Raw genomic sequence first — 5,964 nt, forward strand, 5'->3', positions numbered from 1 at the left:
CCAATTATCGGAAAATCTTCCTTTGCTGTTGCTGCACTTAACCTCAAAGAGTTCACAACATTCGTGAATCAATGTTTTTGAAAACTATATACATTTTATGGAAGGATATTTATTAAGTATTATGTGATAAGCCTCTTTTCTCGTTTGAGGTACGAAACTTCAACTCATTGAGGACGGCGTCAAAATTGTCTTGAGCACACTGTCTTTCTTAGGGTTGATCCGGGACTCTACCACCAACAATGGTGTTTTTAACTAGAAGTTATTAAACCGCACTAATGCATAGACTAAAGGCGTATCCATTTGTTTTGTTTTTCATATAACTGTAAATAGTATCCCAGTATACCTGTAAATTGAAAACTGCAAGGGGCTATCTCAATTACTAAAGTAGGAAAGCAGTTCTTTTCTTCTTCTTTCGTTTCCTTTTTTTCTAACAAATTAATTACCTCTAACACATTACAATATATTATTTTACTGCGAAAGGTAAACTGTAAAAATAACACAATTTCGACAAAGTTCACCCTAAGACTCCCTTTAGTACGTGCATAGTATTAAATGGTTTAGTTAACTGCCTTCTTTTTTGCTTTTACATTTTTTGGCAGGGCTTCCCAAGCAAAAAAGAAAATACACAGATTGTCTCATTGAAATGTGATAAGTTTTTTGAGTCTAGCAGGTCAAAGAAGTCACTAAACCGTTTCACCTCTAAGACTTTTCAATCAAACTTTAGTATTTTCCCTATTGAATAACTAGATGTACAACCTTTATAGCAATAAACCCTCCATGGTATCCACAGTTCGTCAGCTTGGTTGGTACGAACAATGTCAAAAGGTACCGCATTTTAGGTATAGACTCACCATGACAAGGTTGAACAGTTGCGCCCAACTGTCCATTTTAGGAAAATGTCAACCCCTTATTCATCCATTAGAGTACATCTATTATTACAAATTTTGTCTGGTTATTGCTTCTGAATGCTTCTTTTCAACTGGACTTCATAGTCATTGTTAGTGATATTGACTCCGAGTTTATCAAAAGAGTGGAGTACCTCTTTCCCTTTGCGAACTCTTTTGTAAACTTGACGATATTCGATACAAAGAAAAACTTTCGATCTTTGACAGAAAGATCGAAGAAAAGGCAGTATATTTTCATTCTATTTTCTTATTGTTAGGGGAAACACCTGCTTAGCCACAATAGAGTTATTGAGTCATATCCTCCTGTTGTTATCGTTTTTATAAGAGAATTGATTGGGACATAGTAACTAACTTACAAAAGAAAGACGAAATCCAAAAAATAAATACCATGGCTTCAGAAATAGCTGGAAGTTAGTGAGATAACAAACCACAAGCCCTAGTATACGAAAGTATAAAACGCGTTAAAAAAAATTTAACAAGGAAAATTGGGGATTTTTGAAAATGATTTGAAACCCATCAAAAATGAATACAGCTTGAAAACAAGAGTTCATCATATGAATCACCATTGTTGAAAATCCAAAGTTGGAGACTTAAATTCCCTTGCCTTGAACACGGAGTAAAATACTTTTTTTTTCATTTTTGGAAGAAGCACCATTGGAAACGAATCACAATATCTAGTGTCCTTTTCAAGAAAGGAGATTTTGCCACGACAAAGGGCCATTTTGTGCCAGATAACATCAATTCTTTCCCAAAGATAGTCAAAATGTCAAAACACGAAGATTCTATGATAGACAATCGGTGTTTCATGGTCTTAAACCCCAATCCAGAGGTTTTGATCCCCATCTTGAAAAAGAGGAAAAATCACTTTTTTGTAGGGCTACGCGGCAGTGAGCTTCGATATCTCCTTTCTTTCCTCATGGCTACCAGGCATCCATAAGATGTTTAGTTGCTCATTTGAAAGCAATTGCTCATATCTGAGTGTTTTTGTTTTCTTATAAATATATCTGGACAACCTCTTGTACATCCTCACTCTCAGTTCCCTTAGTAAGTGAAATGTTAAAAACACATCAAAGAAGACTTCAGTTATTTATTTTCATTATCGTAAAAATGATTGAATTTTTCACCCAAGACATCAAAAAAAAGAAGAAGATGATAATATACCCATCAGACTCCTATCCCTCTGACATTATTTTATATACCTCTAAGGAAAGTTTAAGGTAGGTAGGAGGTCAGTACCTGTTTTAACAAAAACTCATGGTGGTTTTGGAATGTTCATTTAACCGAAAATTTGACTTTGAAAAAAGTCTTTCTTACGGACAAAAAGAGCGAGGTTGAAACTTAAAACGAACAGAAGTTACTGCTTCGAAAATTATCCAAGATATATACAAAACTAAATCCAATACATTGACTCGTAATCTTTCCCTATATTTATAGAATTTTAAAAACTAGCGCTGTACTTATAATTGAGCTTTCTTGAGTTTTTAATGTCAAAAGTTAGTTATACCATGATCTTTCAAAGTCTATTGAAAGCCTTATATATTAGCATTTTATTTTTTACAGGAAGCTTTTCGGCTTTTAAACCTTGGTCCACACTGATGAGATTTTTATTTTATTTATTTTTTAAGCTAAACGGCTCACGGATGCAGGAAAATCTTAAAAATAGTCACGCAGAGACAGTTCATTGCAGCCCTTGAAGCAGGAAACTTATTTAAACAGTTTAGAAATAGGTTGAATGAGTTCTAGAAGCCAAGAAAATTGCTTAGACGGCTAGCCTGAATTACCCTATGTCAAATGAATATAATAATTATTATCTTTTAGGTTCATTTCCTTGGAGATGTCCTTGAGGAAAGTTTCTTTGAGTGACCCTCGTGCCCTTTTGTCATATTAAATGAAAAGAAAGGGTTTTTTAACTGAAAGGAAGGAGCGACATTAAAACTTATAACGAACAGAAATTATTAAGTATATGAAAAGAGTTGTCCCATCCTCAAAGCCCCGCTCTTTAAACGCCTCGCTCGCCAAAGTTTTTTTTATTGTTTTAAAAAGTAGAGTTATGACAAACAATCAAAGTTTAGAGTAAAAAGCGAGGCTTTGAGGAGGGGGCAACTTCTTTCATATACAGAACAATTTCTGTCCCTTTTAAGTTTTAGTGTCGGTCCTTACTTTCAGTTTAAAATTACCGTTGTTTTTTTTATAGTCCATTGCTGAACGTTTTTCTTCCAGTCTTCACAGAGTTCTGCTCGTTTTCATTTAAAGGCTGAGCCTGGGAGAATCTAAAAATCAAATTTTTAATAAAATTAAACTAAATTAACAAATTAAACAAATTCAACTAATTAAACAAAAACTATTGTTAACTAAAAGTAAGGAGCAACATTAAAAACTTAAAACTAACAGAAACTATTATGTATATGAGGAAGTTCGCCCCCCCCTCCAATACCTCGAACTTTACTCTTTAATTCTTTTTCTCTTTTGAAATTACTAAAGATACTTTACCGTAAAGGGCATGGTATTGACGAGGCGGCGAACTAACTCATATACGTATTAATTTCTGTTCGGTTTAAGTTTTAAAATTGCTCCTTACATTTACTTGAAAAACCTTGTTCTTTTTTTAAATTTCTGATTGCTGTTTAAATAATACTGGGAAAATTAGCACCCTCTTCACGGGTTTATACTTTTCAAACAGTTCGTGGTAACGAACTGTAGTAAGGAGCGACCCGGCTCAATAGTGGCCGAAACTCTAAAAAATAGAATTTGTGATATCACTATTTACATCAAAACACTCGCTTTTTTAAGCTGATTCTAAATATATAAGTTTCATCACGTTTAGTTTTACCCACCAAAAGTTACGAGCCTGAGAAAATTTGCCTTATCTTAGAAATTAGGGGGAAAACCCCTAAACGTCATAGAATCTTAACGAAAATCACACCATCAGATTCAGCGTATCAGAAAACCTTTAAGTAAAAGTTTCAAGCTCTTATCTACAAAAATGTGGAATTTTGTATTTTTATCCGAGAAGACAGATCATGGATGCGTGTTTATTTTATTTTTTTTCCAGAGGCGAAAATATCAACCCTGGAAAAAGAAATAAACACACAATCGTGATCTTTCTTCTGGCAAACAAATACAAAATTCTACATTTTTGCAGATAGGAGCTTGAAACCTCTACAGTAGGGGTTCTCTGATACGCTGAATATGATGGTGTCATTTTTATTAAGATTCTATGAATTCTAAGGGATGTTTCCCCCTTTTTCTGTAAATAAGACAAATTTTCACAGGCTCGTAACTTTTGATGGGTAGCCTGAAGCTAAACTTGAGGAAAATTGCATATTTAAAATCAGCATAAAAATCCTATCTTTTTGATGTATCTATTGGTATCAAAATTCTGTGTTTTAGATTTTCGGTTACTATTGAGCCGGGTTGCTCCTTACTTACAGTTTGTCACCATGAACTGTTTGATATTTAGGCTTGAGTAGTCTTGGTAGAGCTTATCAAATTTGTTATCCAGTCTAATTCCCTTTTATTTTCTATTTTTCCTTTGTTTTGATTTTGTCTCAGAAACTATTTAGTTGTTATTGCTTAAATTCGAGAATTTTTTCATAGGCACCTTTCTTTTGACATTATTTAATGTTTTTAATAGCACCTTTTGATAACCGTAAGCGATTCTTCTATGTCCGGTTTCCTCAAAATTCAGAATCAAAGTTCTTTCAAAAATGCCCGATTTCCGTTGCTTTATTTGTTTTGCCGTTTCGTAGCAAGAATGTTTCACGAATAGCTTTAGATATGTTTTTACCTTGACTTTTTCTTAAGATTAAATAAAAAAAAGTTTTTTAACGGAAAGTAAGGAGCACCATTAAAACTTAAAACGAACAAAAATTACTTCGTATATGAAAGGGGGCTGCTTCCTCATCAACGTTCCGCTCTTTATGCTAAAGTTTGACTCTTCAATGCATGTTTTGATTTTGGCACTCCGCAGATGAATAATTGAAACGAAATTTGCATATTTATATTTTTTTGGCTAAATGGCTTTCTCATAGTTTTGATCGAATGATTTTGAGGAAAAAAGGAGCGGGGGAGGAGGCCTAGTTGCCTTCCGATTTTTGGTTACTTAAAAAGGCAACTAGAACTTTTAATTTTTTACGAATGTTTTTATTAGTAAAAGATATACGTAACTTAAAAATAAAACGTAACTTCAGTATTCTCATGTTTTAATTGCATATATGAGGGGGGTTCATTTACAACCGATTAAAGAGTCATTTACAACCTCGTGAAAACTCAACCTCATGAGTGATCTAAATGACCAGCGGCACATCAGATACCTTGAACCACGAATTCAGGAATACAAAAAATACTTTCTACTGTTTAGTGGAAGAGGGGCACTTGGCGCCATAAACCCTTCCTTTTGACTGCACCACTTTAATCATTGCGTAGCTGGTGGAAAATCTCTAGGAAGTAGCTCCACTCCTGACTCAAGAGCCCTTATAAACACGTACTTTTTGGTTTCATAATTGCTAAGAATATACCTTTTTCGGGTTAAATCTTTGCGGTCCAACCGAGTCATAATTAAATCTATCAAGGCATATAAAATTAAGTAAAAATCGTCTTATTTTTTTATGACCTATAAGTATTCAGATACAGTGAACACATTAAAAATAACTCTTTAAAAAAAAAGCCTTTAAGATAGATGAGTTAGCTGTCTAAGCAAGGACGAACTGATGGATTAGAGAACAGGCCTATACATAGACAATTGCAGTCAAATATCCATAAGATGTCTCGGTAAACCTTGGTCAGCGCATCCAGCACACCATTTGGAGAGCAATAGCCCTCCCTCGCGAAAGTACAAAACATCAAAAACATAGTATCCTATGAAAATTATTACTTTTTTGAGTTGGTTAAAACTTTCTGCAGTATTGCTGATGCATGAAAGATGTTAGCCCTAGTCCCCCTACACCCCCCCCCAAAAAAAGGGGAAAGACCGAAACAGCAACTCAGTTATTATTGTGTAAATTCTGATACGGTTTCTTTACTTAGCTTACCATTGCTAAACCAAAGACCAATATGAACA

Source organism: Artemia franciscana, chromosome 10, assembly GCF_032884065.1.
Source record: "Artemia franciscana chromosome 10, ASM3288406v1, whole genome shotgun sequence".
NCBI classification, from domain to species: domain Eukaryota; kingdom Metazoa; phylum Arthropoda; class Branchiopoda; order Anostraca; family Artemiidae; genus Artemia; species Artemia franciscana.